The sequence below is a fragment of the Petaurus breviceps genome, unplaced genomic scaffold (assembly GCF_028583685.1).
Source record: "Petaurus breviceps papuanus isolate PSGF00001 unplaced genomic scaffold, PetGlider_PUasm1.0 118, whole genome shotgun sequence".
Classification (NCBI taxonomy): domain Eukaryota; kingdom Metazoa; phylum Chordata; class Mammalia; order Diprotodontia; family Petauridae; genus Petaurus; species Petaurus breviceps.
In genome coordinates, this window is record NW_027185616.1 from 17,935,013 (window position 1) to 17,954,390 (window position 19,378).

Below are 19,378 nucleotides of genomic sequence, written 5' to 3' on the forward strand. Positions count from 1 at the left end.
TTCTAATCTTTGTTGCATTGGCTTTGTTTATGCAAAATTTTGCGCAAAATAATTATCCATTCTGCATTTCATAATGTTCTCTATGTCTTGTTTGGTCATAAATGCTTTCCTTCTCCATAGATCTGATGAGTAAACTATCCCTTGCTCTTCTAATTTTCTTATGGTATCTCCCTTTATGTCTAAATCATGTACCCATATAGTATATATTAATGTTGATGGCAACACCATCTTCTCAGTCCCTCAGACTCACAACCTAGGAGCCATCCTCAAGTTTTCACTCTCATCCTGCCCCATACCCAATCTGTTGCCAAGTCCTGTTGATTTTACCTTTGCAACATCACCCAAATATGTTCCCTTCTTTCCTCTGATAAAGCAACCCCTCCGGTGTAGGTCCTCATCACCTCACACCAGATCATTGCAATGGCCTGTTCGTGGCTCTACCTGCCTTAATTCTCTCCCCACTCCAATCCATTCTCCATCCATTTAGCCACAAAAATGTTTTTCTTCATATGCAGGTATAACCATTTTACCTCCCTCTCCCCTCACTCAATAAACTCTAATGGCTCCCTATTTCCTCAAGGATCAAAATACAAAATACAGTTAGGCATTCAATGCCCTTCATAACTAGCCCCCGTCTAACCCTTCTAGTCTTCTTACATCTTAGTCTCTAAAATATGCTCCTCAATCCAGTGACACGGGCTGTCAGGGTATTCCATAAGATCCTCCATTTCTTGACTGACCGTTCTCTCTGACTTTCCCCCCACCTGGAATGCTGTCCTTCCTCTGCTCTGATCTCTTCAGCTTCCTTTAAGTCCCAATTAAAATCCCTTCTTCCACAGGTAGCCTTCTCCAACTCCTTTAAGTTCTCATACTTTCCCTCTTTTAATGTTTCCCCCATTTATTCTGTAAATTGTTTATTTGTATATATTTGTTTGCTTGTTGTTTCCCCCACTAGATTTTAAGCTCCTTGAGGGCAAGAATTACCTTTTGGCTTTTCTGTATCCCCAATATTTAGCACAGTGCCTGCTACATAATGGGCACTTAATACATATTTATTAAACCCCTGACTGACCCCTTCTATACAAATCAAATGGGGTCAATAAGCATTTATTAAACGATTGCTTGTGCCAGGCACTGTGTAAGGCACTTGCTGTAAGATTTGCAGTCCTAGAAAGTTATCTAAGCCATTGAGAGGTTATGTGACTTGCCCAGAGTCACATAACCATTATGTACAAGAGACGGGACAGGAAACTCAGTCTACCTTACTCAGAAGTCGGTTCTTTTTCCACCACGCCATATGTTATTGAATTCAAAATAGTCATTTCTAGCAGATTCTAGGATTCTAATTGTTCAATGCACACCATAATTTATGACAGTACTTGATGGGTCTCACTTATTTCCCCCCATTAATTTCTCTCTGTCCCATAGCAAGATGGCAGTTCTGACATTCAAAGAAATATGGCTACTGCATGTCAGAATGCTAGCTCTGAGAAGTGCAAGGTGTTCAGAAATACAGTGTGAGGCCTCCTTGCACCTAGCATAGGAACAGACCTGTAAAAAGAATCAGTTTCCTCTCATCAAATCTTATCACATATAATAAAAAACCCTACAAACTGGACCTATGTTCTTATAAGGAAAAAAAAAAGATAAAACTGCCTCCTCAGGTTATATGTTTAACAGATCCAGGGAAATATTTGACTTCTTCCCACATCGTATGTCATGATATCAGTTTTATTCTTTTATTTCATTGAAAACTGCCTCGAGCACCTCCAAGGGGCCCCTTGGTTCTCTCTTCCTTGGCCTACTTTGCAAGTACATGGTATCCTTTGAAGCTGACAGGTGTTTCAAATGAAAAAGTATGCTGGGGAATGAGGATCAGGTCAGTGAGAATGTTGGGTCACTTCACACTCCAGACTGTTGATGAGAAGTCCCACGTGGAGAAAACTTTCAAAGCTGATATTTTTCTTCTCCAGATCATACCTAAAAGGGTATGATAATAATACTTTGGAGGTGATCATTTTAAAAGACCAGATATACCTATCTCACCCAGGCTGGAAAAGCAGCAGCAGCAACTACTTACAGTTTTGACTTGTTAAGTTTCTGGTCTGGGTTGGTTGCCCTCTCCTTAGACAATCTGGTAGCCCTCCTATTCCTGGGAAGGGGAAGGAGACACACTTTATTGATGCCAAACTTAATGTGAACATCTGATCATCATAGCCCACTGTGGTGCAAACATCCACCAACCTCAGCCTGGTGGGACAGGTGGGATTACAAGCATGTGTCAAACTTTGAATCAAAAAAAATGAAAAGTGAGCACTGACCTTGGGTCGAACAGAGAATATTCCCCATAACTATATGCATAGTAAAATCAGGAAACTTGACCTAATTTAACCTTCTGATTAAAATGGAGATAGAGGAACATCACAATGAAATGACTTGTTTAATATCACACAGATGTGATGAGCACCTGCTATATAGAGAGTGTTTATCCAGGTTCTTGGGAGATGAAAAGTTTATAGAACCTGCACTCTAACAATCAGGGATGACACATACAAAAATTGCTATAATGTATAATGCATTAATTAGAGCAGTACCAAGAAGGGGAAAAGACTTTATCCGGCATCAACCTGAGTCAATCACCATTCTCATTGCCTTCCTCTGGAATGCTCTCCCTTCTCAAAGTTTTTGCTAACATACCATGACCAAAACTCAATACAGTACTACAAATGATATCTCGCCAGGAAACATCTGGCTTCTCCTTCATTCTGGACATCATGACTGTATCATTGCAGCCTAACATCCTATTAATGGAGGAAAGGTTCCTGTTATTCCAAAGGTCCTTGAAGTAAGAGAATGATTGTTTTTCTTCTTATTCCTAGTGTCTAACACAGAGCTTAGAATAAAAAAAAGGTCTTTTAAAAAAAGTCTTACTAAGTTTGAAGGAGTGACTACCACAAACATTCATCCAGAACCTTCAGGTAGGTGGATGATAGTGTACAAGAACAGAAGTCAGGAAGACTTGAGTTCAAATCTGGCCTCAGACACTTACTACCTGTGTGACTCTGGGCAAGTCACTTGACAATTTGCCTTAGTTTCCTCAACTATACAATAGGGATAATAATAACACCTGCCTTCCAGAGTTGCTGTTGAATATAATGCCTGACATGTAAGAGGAATTTAATAAATCTGTCTCCTTCCTTCCTTTGGTCTACTAAAACTCCAGGCCTTTTTTCATACCAATTCTTGTACAGCTGTCCACTACCTGCCTCCATCCTTGTATTTGTGCAGTTGACTTTTTGAACCCCAATATGAAAATTTATGTTTATCTTTACTAACATTTTTCTTGTGAGATTTCTGTTTGAAACTATCTTGACTTTAATTTCTTCCTCTGTTTTTCTATCCACTCTCTATGCATGTGCTAAACTCACCACGTCTTTTACCTAATTTCTAATTTACCTAATTTCTTTATTTCCCATTCTAATCCTTCTCAAGAGGCATGATATAATAGGACTTTGACCTCCCCTCAAATCAGTGCTGTTTCATCATCATCAGACTCTTCATTTACTCCACCTTCAATTACAGGTACAAAGCAAAGTATGTATGCCTTTAAAAAAAACATTCTCCTATGTTGACCTCCCTACCCCATGAACCCCCATGGTATATTCTCTAGGCATAGCTTAAACTGTTTTTTTTTCATATAGATCACCTGTAAATATAAGGTATGCCCCCTAAAACCTGAAATCTTTGAAAGATTTTTAGGAACAGGAATGGGGTAACCTACACTTGTAATCCTAGTAATGGGGAAAAGCAGAACTTATACATCTCTTGAACTTGGGGATTCTGAGCTGCAGTAAGTTATGTTGATCTGGTGTTTATGCAAGGTCAGCATCAATATGGCAAATCCCAGGAGTGAAGGGGGCTGGGAGAGGGGTGGAGAGTTAGGCCTATGAGTAACCCCTGCATTCCAGCCTAGATAAGATGGGGACACCTTTCTGTTGTCTAGTACTTTCAGTTGTGTGTGACTCGTAGTTTTCTTGGCAAAGATACTGGAAAGGTTTGTTATCTCCTTCTTCAGCTAATTTTTATGGATGAAGAAACTGAGACAAACAGGGTTAAGTGACTTGCCCAGGGTCACACAACTAGTCAGTGTCTCAACTCAGACTTGAATTCTCAAAGATAAGTCTTCCTGATTCCAAGCCCAGTACTCTATACACTGTACTACTTAGCTGCCAATGGGGAGACCTAGTCATTAAAATGAGAGAAAGAGAAAGTAGGATCATAGGATCTAAAGCTGAAAGGACCCACAGAGGTTACCTAGTTCAACCTTCTCATTTTATAGGTAAAGAAACCAAGACTGTAGGAGGTTAAATGACTTCCCTAAGCTCCCAGCTGATAAACTCTACTGTTATGCCCTAAAAAATCCACAAAGTACATTTATTTGGCAGAAACTTGGGTGTTTTTGTTTCATTTCTTTCAATTAAAAAATTATCTTTTACCCATTTCTATCATCACAGGTCTCTTCAACTTCATTGTTTTCTTTGCATTTCTCTTATTTATTCCTCAACTTTCATAATATATTATCTTTCAGTTTCATCTATTGAATTTAAAATTTTGTTGGATTTTAATTTATTGAATTTTAAAGGTAACATTTTATGATGCCAGACACTAACAGTTTAAGAGATATTCATTCTAACATTAAAATTCAGTCACAATAGAGATGTACCAGTGGTTTTTTAAGTTTGCCACCTACCCTGGTGGTAAGTCCCCTCAACCACTACACCACCTTCAGCATATTTCATAAAAAGATCACCTATCAACTTCACACATGACATTAATTTCTCTATTTGTTGTCTTCTTTTTTTTGCCTTTTTTTTGGAGGGCAATTGGTGTTGTGACTTGCCCAACATCACATGGATAGATTTTTGGTAAGTGTCTGAGGCCAGATTTAAACTCAGGTCCTCCTGACTCCAGGGCTGGTGCTCTATTCACTGTGCCACCTAGCCTCCCCTATTTGTTTTCTTCTGTGGGATGAGTTTTGACATTTGTAGCAGCAAGCACCCCAAGCGTCCTCAGGGTTTGCAGCTGCCACAGGTTCTTGGATCTGCTTTGTTAAAGGAAAGCAATTTAAAATGGGTTAACAAGCTTACTTTAATCAGTCAGACATATATCATTTACCTTGTTCAGGAGAAAAGGTCAGCACCCTGAACCTCAAAGTATACAGGCATAATTATCAAGACAGAAACATCAAGTAGACAGCTTTCCAAACTGTCCAACCATTACATCCATACCCAGTCAACATCTGGGTTTCCACATTCTGGGTTTTTCAAAGCCGGGGGACTCTCAACAACGGCTTCCCAGAATTCAGATCAAATCACAGAATACTTCTCAAAGTGAGTCCCAAAACAAAGCTACACATCAGGGCTTATATAGCCTTCTCCTGGCTCAGAGAATGTAACAACCTTATTGACCCACTGGCCAATCAAAAAGTATCTACTGAAAAACAAGCCTCCCTCCCCAGGCTTCTGGTGCACTTTAGCCTAGGGGCAGGGAAGATCTTTAAAATTTACATTCGCATTACAACATTGTAAGTTTCTTTTTAAAATTAACAAACACAGTCATCCTATTAGACAGCAGTTGCGGTATATGAAGATAATTAATATTGTTGCACTTTAAGAAATGATGATTGTGGTGTATGTAGAGGAGCATGGAAAAAATTATATGAACTGATGCAAAGTAAAGTGAACAGACCCACAAAAGCAATATACATAATGACTACAATGATATAAATGGGAAAAAAACAACATCAAACAAGTAATTTAAATACAATTTTGTGAAGTTAGATTGACTAACCTTGGCCTCAAAGAAGAGACATAAAAAGTCTGATCCCTACCATCACTACCACCATACACACACACACACACACACACACACTGCTTTATAGTTATGAAAGACTACCAGTATGGAACACTACATTTATTATCAGACATTTTCAATCTGGTGATTAGTTTTGGTGAATTTTTCCCCCTCTTTTTCAGTCTGTTACTAGAGATGGGTCTCTGAAAGGGGAGAGGGAGACATGTTGGAAAACGTAGGTGATATAAAAAAAAAGATAGCAATACTTTAAAAAAAAAACAACTGGGGTTACTAACTTGCTCAAGTTTACACAGCCAGTTATTTCTGGGTGTGGTACCAAGTATGTGAGCCCAGATTCAATCCCAGGTCATCCCAACACTGGAGCCAGTGCTCTTATGCACTGAGCCTCCTGGCCACCCCTAAGCAATTGAGGTTAAGTAATTTGCTCAATGTTACACAGCCAGGTGTTTCTGGGTGGGTGCTAAGTATCTGAGCCTGGATTCGATCCCAGGTCATTCCAACTCTGGGGCTGGTACTCTTACTCACTGTGCTACCTGGCCACCCCTCAATAATTTATTTTTGACAAAATTTAGATGACCATGTGGGGGAGATCAGTTTCTATCCATCACATGCTGAGATGCAGTTACAACAAGAATTTCCAAACAGCAGTTATTAATTATGCTGACGCTACAAACAATAGGAAGCAGGAATGGAAATAGAGTGTTGATTAAAAGAATGTGTGAGGCATGTGGAAGGTCTGCATAGTTCCAGAGGTCTCATCATAAATCATGGCTTCTCTAACAAGGTAGCTTTAAGGGGAAAGTGTGATTTGTGTTAGACCCAATATTCTAAGTCTGGCTCCATTTTGTCCTTCTTGTCTACTACAATTGAGATCACAAAACAAAGTCTAAGGGCACATCTAAACTCCCCTATAATGCAAGGGAATTTTAGAATATAAAGTACATACAATAAGACTCTCTGAAAAATTAAATTTTCATATTATTCAATAACAGCTCAGGTTTAAAATCTGTCACGTTATTGTCAATATGGAATTTCAACTCAAGTAGGGTTTTTTTGTTTGTTTTTTATTCTGGATTTGTTTAGTCTACTAATGCAGGTCAGCAGCTATCCTGCCATTTACAGCCTTAGAGAGGCAGCTAGGTAGCCAGTGGATAGAGCACTAGACCTGGAGGTCAGAAAGACCTGAGATCAAATCCAACATCAGATATTACTAGCTGTGTGACACTGGGCAAGTCATTTAACCTTTTTTCTACCTCAGCTTCTCATTTATAAAAATGAGGTTGTTAATAATACTTGTCTCCCAGTACCACTGTGAGGATCAAATGAGATAACATTTTTAAAGGACTTAGCACAGTGCCAGGCACACAGTAGGTACCTAATAAATGTTTTTTCCTTCTCCCATGCTCCTTAGAGACATTTACATATTGAGTGACTTGCCCAGGACCACACAAGTAGTACATATCAGAGCCATGATTTGAACCCCAGCTTTTCTAACCCTGAAGCCAACTCTGTCCACTGTGCTAAACTGCCTCTAATTTCAGATGTAAAAGGACTAAACAGCCTCTTCCACTCTACCTCTGTCCTCCAGCAGCATTTTGAACTAATATCTTTACCATCTTCATCCTATGACCCCTTTCTGGTCCGTGTAAAAGTGAGATTCTTTCCTATTTTTGGCCTCAAATCCTTTCCTGCCATCTCATCAAAGCTGGTATTTGGGGTACCCAGGTACAAGCAGCTTGAAATGTGCCTTTGACTTTGTAATTTGTGATGTGAAAATAATACTATAAGTAATCAAGACGAGTTCAGTTGAGTGAGATGTGGGTTTAGCTACTATAATGACTCACATACGGATATTATTAATAATGCCTAATCTGGTAGCTTCCTATTTTAACAGTTATTCTTGCTAACTAGGAGCTAAGCTCAGTTTTTTTCTTCTGCTGATGGAGTGCATGTGTTAAATGTTCCACCCTTTAAATTTCAGTGCTCTGGAGCAAAGCTGAGGTCACCCCACCCAAGTTACAGCTCTGAATTGAAATGGTAATTGATACTGACTTGGCAGGGTTTGATGTTGATTGTAGAGAATCCTGTCTTCCAACTCTGATGAGTAGTGTAGATCCTGTGGTGTCCCTTAAAATCCTCTAGTTTCTTTCAGGGTTTTCTGTTCTCTTCCCTCTTTTTTCTCCTGACTTAAGCCATTGTAGCAGGCTCTTGGCCTTTGGTTAGATCCAGAGCAAACTCTCCTCACCGATTTCTTCCATCTTATCTGACCCCCACTTCTAGGCAGATGAGTCTTAAACCAAGACATGTGGAAGTTTATCATATATTCTTGTCTGTATATGTTTGTTTTCATATCATCCACTTACCAGAATATAAGTGCCTAACTTTTGGATAAATAAAATATGATGAAAAAAATCATCAGGCTAGTCTTGCGTTTCCTACTATTTATTTTTCATACACTGAGACATTTTTTTTAAAAGCTTGATATGAATAGAGGCAGTAAGGAGTGGTAATGATATGGTCAGGATAATCCAGCATTCCCTGGACTTGGAGGCAGAGAAATGAGATTAGAATGCTGACTCAGACACTATGACTGTGGGCAAGTCATTTAAACACTCATTGCCTCAATTTCTTTATTTGTAAGATCATGGGTTTGGACTTGATGAACTCGATATTCCCTCGAGCTCAAAATCTTATTATTTGTCCTTTGTTTTCAAAGAGGACCAATGGCATCACAGGGTGATACTTGAGTCATACATGAGCTGGATTTAAGTGAGTCAGAGCTGCCCAAAATCTCTCTTCCAGAGTCATCTACATCCAGTGGAAGATAAAAGTCAGCACAATAGGTGATGGCTTGGGATGCTTGGGGTAGCCTTAGTGTCTTTGATGTTTGACCAAGTTCTAAACCTTCCCTCACACCTGCTTCAGCCACCTTCATGGCCATTGGAAAAAAAAAAAACCATCCACGAGTTCACCAGGGGAAGTCTTCACATGCTTGGAGTAGACACCCCCCTTAACTCACCAACAGGTTTGATGCCTGTTAGTTGCACTCAGCCTGGTTAGCCCATCTGCTGAGATGGCTTTACCAGGGTAGAGTCACTGCACATGCTACAGTTTCTTGTAACCATAGGTGAGAGCTGAGTGCCAGGTAGACACCAAAAGTGGATGAGCATCCCTGAAAAGAGCTCAACAAGCCCCAGAGGTGCTAGTCCTCACTGAGCACCCCACATACCCCCCAAGGTAGCTAGGTGGAGCAGTGCATAAAGCCCCACTCAGGAAACCCTGAGTTCAAATTCAGCCTCAGATGCTTACTGCATGAGTGGGCCCATCACTTAACTGCTGTCTGTCTGTCTCCTATGGCATTAAGAACAAGTCATACTTACTGTATCACACAAGCAAAAACGTGGGTGACAGCCTATCTCAAAGAAAGATAGAAGAACATGAAGAACACAACCAAGAAGGGAAAGAAAACAAGGAAACCCCATTCTGTATCGGGTGGCCAAGAGAAGAGATCCTTCTAAAACATGAGAAGGGAATTTGAGAACCGGGAGTGCAGCACCTCATGGTCTTTTTCCTGACCGCTTTCTTCTTCAGGGCTAGTAATCCTTTTTCATCTTCTCCTCAGGTTGCCTGGAGAGACTTGTAAAAAGCAGTCATGAGAGATGATTGTGTCAGATGACTCCTCCGAGTTGATAAGTATGTCCGGCCTCTTGGCTCACTGCTATGCTTCTGGAAATCTTCAGGTGAACGTCATATGGAGACCAGAAAATCAGGGCCTTTTCAGATGTCTATGACCTGGTGGGGGCGGGGGCGGGGGCATAAAGGTGGTGGCATGGATGGGGCGTCCTCACAGCCCACGGTTTCCAGGATGAGAGAATTTACTCACTGTCCAATTGTTTGTGAATGAGGCTGTGAGATTCAGGAACAAAATACAGAATGCTAGAAACAACTTGGTCCCGATCTACATTTTCAGCCCTTGTTGTACTTTACTATCCCATGCCCTCCCCCAACTTTGAGATCCAGAAAAAAATGCTCTCTGCTCCTCATACATGATACTCTCCCTCCCATCTCTCTCTTCTCACTGCTTTTGCCCTGATCTTTCTTCCTCTCTTCTTTTTTTTTGGGGGGGAGGGAGGAAGGAGAGGCAATTGAGGTTAAGTGACTTACCCAAGATCACACAGCTAGTGTCAAGCGTCTGAGATCCACTCTCACTCTCTTCTTTTAAGTTGTAGATTAAGCACCATCTTCTGCACGAAGCCTTTGCTGATCCATCCAGCAATTAAAACCTTTCCTACTAAACTACTTCATATATATTTGTATTTATTAATTTTACATTTATGCTGTGTATATTTTATAGAGACCTGTTTTCCCCATTAGAATGTAAAGTCATGGGGCAGCTAGGTAGCACAGTGAATAGACCACCAACCCTAGAGTCAGGAAGACCTGAGTTCAAATCTGGCCTCAGACACTTAACACTTACAAGCCATGTGACTTTGGGCAAGTCTCTTAACCCCAAATTGCCCTGCTTTTTCCCCCTCCAAAAAGCAAAATAATAATGATGATGATGATGAAGATGATGATGATGATGATGTAAACTCACTCCAAGAAAGGCTTGCTCCACTCATTGTACTTATACCCTCAGTGACTAGCATAATTCCTGGACTACAGTAGGTGCTTAACACTTGTTGATTGGTTGAAGAACTGCAAGAATTGAGATGTAAAATGCTTTCAGATAGGAGAATCTATTTAGCTTTTTAAAAGTCATCAGCTTTCTTCCATTTCTCCTCCAGGTTCATATTATGTTAGGAAGGAGCCAAATAAGCACTTATTAAGCTCCTACTATGTACCAAGCACTGTGTTAAATTCTTTACAAATATGATTTCATTTGATCCTCACAAAACTCAGGGGGCATAATGTTAGGATTATTGCCATTTTACAGTTGAAGAAACTGTGAGAGACAAAGTGACTTTACCAGGGTCCCACAGCTAGTAAATATCTGTAACCAGATTTGAATTCTGATCTTTCTGACTCCAGGTCCAGCGTTTTCCTCCTAATAGGAGGATAAGCAGTCTGAAACCTTGTTTTGTCCAGGACAAAAACAAGATGTTCCCCCCAGTCTGCTATTTACTGGTTGAATTAAGATGAAAAAGGAAATTATAATAAATGGAACTGTTGGGCTTCTTTAACATTGTTTCAATTGATAAATTGATAAAATCACATCTATTTTTGATTTTGTAATTTTGGTAATGAAGTCTTCCTTTTTTGCATCTTTAGTAATGGACTTTGCTCAAGGACTTTACTCTTAGTGAACAGCTGAATTAGTGAAACAAACATTAGAATGTGAGTTCCTTGTGGGTAGATTATGTGTTTGTGCCTTTATTGATATTCCCAGATATTCCTTAACACAGTAGCTGGCATGTAGGTGCCAGTAGAGATTTAAGGAATACTCATTGGCTGATTGAGTTAGGTGAAAATATTAAGGAAAAAAAATGTAACATGGGTAACAGGAAAGGTAAAGGAAGTCTATGACCTAAAATTCCTGTTCCTAGGAGCATAGAGCTAAGAGTAATGACTTATTCACCTCTTATTTATGGATCATCTAATGTTTTGTTGTTTTTGTTGTGGTTGCCCAGTCGTTTCAGTGGTGTCTGATTCTTCATGACCCCATTTGTGGTTTTCTTGACAAAGATACTGGAATGGTTTGCCATTTCTTTCAACAGATCATTTCACAGATGAGAAAACTGAGGCAAACTGGGGTAACTAAGAGTCTGAGGCCAGACTTGAACTCAGATCTTCCTGAGTCCCAGCCCAGCCCTCTATCCGTGGTGACACCTAACTACCATCATTTACTGTATATCTATGATTAATAGCAATGATTAATTTGAGAAAACTTCAAGCTGAAGATAAGAGGTAGAGGCATATTTTATAATTGCATTATTCAAGACTAGGATGATATTTTTCACTATATGAATTGGTCATTCAATTCTGAAAAAGATGAAGTCTGTAAACATGAAGACTGAATCTCTCTTTCCTAATTACTGGATCTTTGATCAAATCCACAATTGTGATGTATAGGAGAAGCAACATATATTATCTCAAAGCCTGTTTAAGCATGTTTGGGTTTTGGTTGGTCATTGTCTACAAATGTAGTAGGCAGGTGTCAGTGGCAAAGACCTGGACTTTCTGTGACTTTCTCCTATGCACTCATCTACATAGAAAAGAGGAAGGGGTGTTGGAATTTAGAAAATGACAGACCCAAAACCTCAGGGTCTTGGTGGTTTTGTTAAGAAAGTAATGCCTAAATAGCTAGATGTAGTCGATCCCTCAAAGATTAAAATAAGGAAGCATGAGGAATGTAATAAGCTAGAGTAATAGCATCCATTAAAATCCAGGTACAAGAATTAGGAAGCTCAGTCCAAAGAAAAGTTTAATTCTGAGAGTGATATCTGGCTAGGACGATCATGGTCTGTGCCTTTACATGTTTGGCATCTGAAATAAAGAATGTTCTGCAGAAGATTGAAAGGACTAGTAGTCAAGTCTCTAAAAGAAAGAGACAAACCACTCTGAAAAGGGAAAAAATTATGTCACCCTCCCCCAAAACAGGATGGCTGTGGCTGGTCCTATAGCTCAGGCAGACAGAACTGCTCATTTTTTTTTAAGTGCATTGACTCTGGAGGGGGAAAAGAAGCATGCTAGAGCTCACTCTTCTCATGAAGAGGAAATAACACTATAGTCAAACACTCAAAGTAGAAACAAAATAGGGCCGTATTTGACAGTGTCTAGCTTGACTATGCAACCAGCAAAGTAACACGTGATGGAGAAACATCCAGTGGAGAACAAGTCAGGGTAGAGATGCCTGGTGGAAGAACATCGGCAGACTTGTGCCATCAGAGGCATGAGTCAACACTCTACACATATTCCCTGGCCACATGTGTTGCCCACTCCTCCCATTGAACACATACATATTTGCGGGAGAATGTGACCCAAGCCTACAAAGGAAACATTTGATTACTGCTCTCCTCACCATGACATTTCAGCACGTGCTTTGAGCTAATCATATCCTTTGGTTGACTAGGAAAGGTAAACACATCTATGGGGATTCATTGAACAATGGCTTTACTGAATGTAGACTCACATAGTATCTTAAACCCAGTGTAGTTTTTGGTTTGTTTTTTCCTGTGAAACCAACAAAAAAGTTTTAATTGAGCTGAGAGGAGAGGAAAATGTTTCATATAGAATAAGAGATTTAGAATGGTAAAGGGCTTCTTAATATTTCAAATAAGCAGGATCATGGGGGACACGGTAGTTTAAATCTCAGCTCTGACATATTAGTTATGTGACTGTGGTGGCTGCTGTTGTTTGGTCGTTTCCAATCATGTCTGACTTCATGACCCCATTTGTAGCTTTCTTGGCAAAGATGCTGGAGTAATTCGCCATTTCCTTCTGCAGCTCATTTTACAGATGAGGAAACTGAGGCAACCAAAGTTAAATGACTTGCCCAGGGTCATACCATAGAGAAGTCATTTAAACTCTCTGGACCTCAGTTATCTGTAAAATAGGAATAACGATAGGTGGAGTGCCTACCTCACATTGTTGTAAGGAGCCAGTAAGAAAAAACACACGCACATACACACACAGGCACATACATGTGCGCATATGTAATATAAAATACTTTGTAAATCTTAAACACTATAAGCTATTCTTTAGTTCAAACTTATATCCTTATTTCTAAAGGAAAAGGTTGAAATAATAGTATCTCTGCCCAGGTCAGTTAGCTAACCTGAAATGCTCTCCCTTCTTTGTCCTCTTAGAATCTTAAGTTCAAACAGAGCTAAGAAGAATTTAGTATAATTCCTGTGTAGCTGTGAGTCCCAGTCTACAGCATCCCAAACAAATGACCATACAACCTTAATTTAAGGGGTTCTATCTAATGATACTAGCTGTGTGACCCTAAGCAAGTCACTTAACCCTTTTTGCCTCATCTGTAAAATGAGCTGGAGAAGGAAATGGCAACCCACTCTAGTATCTTTGCCAAGAAAACCCCAAATGGGTTTCAAAAAGAGTCAGACACAATTGAAATGACTCAACAACAATAAATCTAGTGAGAATGTCTACCTCCTGAGACCCATGTCACTTCTGGATAGCTCTAACTGGTGTGAATTTTTCCCTTAAAACTTTCCTTTCCAAAACTTTACCCTATTATTCCAAGTTCAACCATCTTGGATCAAGTAGAGTTAGTCCGTTCCTTCCTCCACACAACAGGCTTTCAAATGTATGAAGGCAGCTATCATGTTCCCACCTGAGTCTTGAAGACACAATCTCTGGAACACAAGGACTTGTATTCAAATCCTGAGTCTAATGCCTACTACCCATATAACTCCAAGTCAGTTAACTACAATGATTCTCAATTTTATTGTTTGTAAAATGAAAAAGTTGGGCTAAGTGACTGCTAAATCCTTTCCTACTCTATATTTGTGATCAGGGACTGAGACTTTGTCAGAGTCTGTGACATTGAGGGAGGACATAGGCTTCCTCTCTCTAAGGTGTTAAAAACCATAGTGTGTGATTTATCTATCTCTAGGGTGTCAACCCAAGGTCCATGGGGGACTGCAATGGTAGTCTAAAGGACAAGAAGAAGGAGGAAGCACATCCATCACATCCCCAAACTCTTCCACCCCCATCACCATCAATCTCTTCTTGACCAGTTTATCTTCCTTCTCTGATGCAACTTCCCTTGAGTAGGAAGAATTGGCCACACACCTCTGGGCCCCAGTATACCCAAGATCAGCAGTAACAGTATTGCACACTGTCCCCAAAATAGTGGGGCTCCTTGGCTCCTCAGAATGATTCAAATGAATTTATTCCAGGTGCTAGAGTTCTGATTTATAAAAGAGCTGAGGGGCCTTGCATGTTGAAGGAATGGTCACTAAGTTTTAGCTGATCTAACTGTGAAAATCACTTAAATTCATCCATTAGAATGTGAGCTCCCTGAGGGCAGGTGCTGTTTAGACTGTTTTCTTTTTTTAAAACATTCTTTGTATCCCTACTGCTTATCACAGTGCCTGGAACACATAGCAAGTGCTTAATTACTGCATCCCAAACATAATCAGTCTTAGAACAACCCATTCCTTTACATATGTTCTCAAAAATGTTTCTAGCTTGCCCCAAGTTTTCAATCTTCCACATTGCCAAGCTACATTTGGGTCGCCCAAGAGTAATGCTCAGGAATTTCATCATGGTTTCCATTTGGGGTCTCTTCTTCATATACAGGTGGCTTGCCAATGGCAGATGTTCTTCAGCAACCCGGTGATGGCACCTCCTATCCCCATGTTAACATACGGTCTCCCAAATGTAGATGTTTGTCTGCTGGATTCTTTTTAAAGCTACTAGTAAAAACTACCTAAATAGAAAACAGATGCATGCATGCACCTTGGAATGTATGTATTATAGAGATGAACCCATCCTCTCCCCTGTTGGCTCCTCTCTTTCTCTCTGGTTTTTTGTTGGTTTGTTTTCCCACCTGATCATGTGGTATACACCTGTGGTCCACTGGCAAGGCTTTCATGTAGAATTGAATGGCAATCATTTTCCAAGATAGTTTTCTAATGTATTCCCTTTAAGTTTGTCTGTGCATCTTTTTGGCTACTTGCTGCAATTCAGTTTGTATTTTAGATTGCTATATATTCCTTATTTTTGCCCTATTGGTTCATTTTGCCTGTTGACGCTAGCTGTCTCTGGATTGTGGAGCACACATTTGGCTGGCAAATCCTAAATAAATATCAGTCATGGAGGAAGAAAGAAAGAAAGACAGAAAGAAGGAAGGAAGGAAGGAAGGAAGGAAGGAAGGAAGGAAGGAAGGAAGGAAGGAAGGAAGGAAGGAAGGAAGGAAGGAAGGGAAGGAGGAAGGAAGGAAGGGAGGAAGGGAGGAGCCAGAGTTGAGTAGGTTCTGGGCTAGAGCCAGCACGGTTACTGGAAGCAGCAGTGGTGGCAGCTCAAACTCCATTTTTTTTGAGCCACCCAGAATTTCTGCTAAGGCTCCTGCTAAGGACTGCCAGGGATGGGAATTTGGGGGGCCAGAGCTGCTAGGAGTGAGCTCCATGAAGGCTGAGCAGTTACCATGAGTAAAGAGAGGAGGATCTTTGCATTGAGGTAGCCTGTCCTGTTTTGAAGGCTAGAGGATGTGGGTGTTTACTGCATTAACTACGTGTGCCAACTCCATGGCTACTGTGATGGCTTTGACTTTCTGGATTTGGGACTCAGTTTTCTGGTATTTGAATAAATGTTCTAGCTATGACCCCATGTAGAGAGCCTGTTTCATTTTGTGATTAATAACCATATCAGCATATTTGTAGTTACCACAGGCATTGTGAATATTGCATTGTTGATACAATAAGACCTCTATTATAATATTGGTTTATGAAAGAAGGATTGTATCTGTGCTTTAGATTTGATGTCTAATGAGAGGTCTGTACTCTGTACAGGCTCTGGCATAGGGTATGATTAGACAAATAGCATCACTGAGTCTGGCATATTAAGAGGTTCCCTATGACAGGATTTTACTTCATGTTACCAACATTACATAATATTCTCTTTCCTATACTTTTCTTAATGGATCTGTTATAAATGTCCCAAATACGTACTCTGTGCTTTCCCCTGAAGTGCTTCTCCCTTCTTCTCTCTGCCTAGCCAAATATTACTTATCATCTAAGGCTCAGTTTAAGTACACCTCAATTAATCAATCAACAGGTATGTATTAAATAGATAGGTAGATAGATAGATAGATAGAATGATAGAGGACAGATTGACAACAGATAGAAAAATAATAGATTGACACATGATAAATAATAGAAGTTGGATATGTAGATACCTACATAGATACACACATGGATGACAGAGTGAGCATTTATTTAATGCTTCCTATGTTCCAGGTGCTGTGCTAAGAACTGTAAGACCATAATTAATATAGTTCCTGCCCTACAATAATTTATATTATAATAGGAGAAGACAAACATATCAAGTGGAGCTAGAAAGGAGGAGGGCAGGAGAGGTATGAACTTAGCAGCATGGTATAGAGATGGCCAGGAACTGATTCACATCAGTCAGTCATTGTGCGCAGTCCTAGGCACACAGAGACAAAAAAGAAAGAGCTCTCAGACCTCAGAAAGCTTGCATTCTGTTGGACAAGACATCACACATGCAGTAATAAGAATATACAAAAGGTATATACAAATTAAATCCAGCACTGCAAGATTGGGAGGAATCTGAGATAATCAATGAAGGTCTCATGTTGAAGGGAATGCTTGGGTAGAAGTTTCTCTACTATTTCAGCTGACACATATATGTCCCTTCTCTGCAATAATAATGGTATGTGTGTGCATACATGTCTACATATACACATGCATATGTGCATTATGTGTATATGTGTGTGCTGTGTACATGTATATACGTGTGCGTGCATACGTGCATTGTATGCATGTGTGTGCATACATGTAAACAATGCACATGTGCGTTCTGTGTGTATATATGCATGCATATATGCATACACATACATGTGTGCTTTGTGTGCGTGCATATATGCGTGTGTGCATGTATAGACATACACATGCATATGTGCACTATATGTGTGCACATGTGTGTATACATATATAAATAAAATTGTTGCAATCTGGTTTCCATCAAGGCCCAGCTCAGGTGCTGCCTCCTCTGGCTTTCCATGGCAAGGTGATCTCCACAAATTCTTCCTCCTTTTGTTCCACATTTCTTTCAGCTCACTCTCAAGACTTCGTTTCGTCTTCCTCACCAGCTACCACGCTCCCCTTCCCTGATCCTTCTTAACAACTCCCTTCTATGTATTTGCTTCTTCCATTAGAATGTATGGGTCCTGAGGGCTGGGACTGATTTGTTTCTGAAGTTTTTATATCCCCAGTGCTTAGCACAGTGCCTGGCACACAAATTCATTCTCTAGCTTCCTCCCCACTTGCTAATGCTCAGACACATCAGTCAAGTCTGACTCTTCATGACCCCATTTGGAGTTTTCTTGGCAAAGATACCAGAATGATTTGCCTTTTCCTTCTCCAGGTCATTTTACAGATGAGAAAACCGGGTCAAACAGGGTTAAGCGACTTGGCCAGGGTCACACAGCTAGTAAGTGTCTGAGGCCAGATTTTCACTCAGGAACATGAGTCTTCCTGACTTTAGGCCCAATGCTCTATCTACAGCACCACCTGCTACCTTCTTCCTCACGAAGGACTGTTATTTGTGTACTTATTATTTTCCTTATTAGACTGTATATTTTGTACACTTGTAGCATATCTGTCCCTAGTGACTATAACAATGTCATGAACACTTTTTCTTCTCCTTCCTTGGGACCTATGATTTCACTGGTACAGAGAACTTCCAGTGCGGAAGCTTCTTTTATGCCCATGAAGAGCATCAACTCTTGACAATGTATTGTCTCTGAGAGCAGCCTGGGGTAATGTTCAATGAAGTGACTTGCCTAGATTTGTAGAGCCAGTCTGTCAGAAACAGGGCCTGAAGCCTTCCTGACTTTTTGACTCTTTACTAGGCCACATCTTTCCTTTTACTTAGGAGACATTTAAGTGCTGTTCACTTAATTTGTTTTAATTGCTTCATGTTTTTAGTTTGTCTCCCCAGCCAAAGCCTTGTTTCATTAATATTTTACACTTTACCTAGGCACAATGCTGTGTTCAAAAAATACATATTGATTAAGAGATGGGTCACTAAAAAACAAAAAAATTAATTAGATATCAGTCTATCAAGAAAAAATGACATTTACATTGCATTTACACAGTGGTTTTGACATTCAAATGTCTCTCTGCAAAAAAAAAATGCTTAATGGCAGTAAAAGATGAAGAAGACCACTCTTACCTGTTGGTTCTGTGATTTTGCACCTACCTTACATGACCACAATCAGTCATGAACCATGAACTGTTAAAAAAAAAAAAGAGAGAGAGAGAAATTAAAGACTCCCCCAAGGTTCTAGATAACGAAACAATCCTTTGTCAATAGAAAATTGGTTCCAATCCAATTCGGCAGAGTGAATCAAAGTCATTGCTTTGTGAAAAGTGTTTTTGTAGCTTTAGAAAGATGGGCATTTGCCTCACTTGGCAGCTTTAGACACCAGTCTAATCAACAGCAATGCAGATAGATATGCAGACTTGTAATGCATTTGTTTGCTTTCTGTTTACTAGACCTCTGGCAATTTTCTTGCCAAAGAGGCATCACCTACCCACAGCCTTCAAGCATGTATTTCAATTTCTGCCCTGAGGCTTTGTACTTCCTATTGGTAAATTTTCACTATATCTAGATGCCCTATATCCATCATGGTCTGCACACTTGTCATCTTCCTGCCACACAACCTCTTCTATCCCCTGACTTTCCACCTCTTGTTATTCTAAATAAAACTTTTGTTATTGGCTGTTCTTTGTTTTCAGGACAAATTACATCACAAGGGTGATATCTTGACTCATAACTGAATTGGATTTAA

General features: G+C 40.0%; 1 long non-coding RNA gene across 1 annotated transcript in view; it reads left to right on the top strand.

The window, feature by feature from the left end:
- Positions 1-9,850, top strand: part of LOC138161342 (uncharacterized) — a 62,026-nt gene extending 52,176 nt beyond the window's left edge. The window contains exon 3 of the long non-coding RNA XR_011168336.1: positions 9,497-9,850. This is a non-coding gene — a long non-coding RNA (uncharacterized lncRNA). The remainder of the gene's footprint in view (positions 1-9,496) is intronic.
- Positions 9,851-19,378: the final 9,528 nt, after the last annotated feature.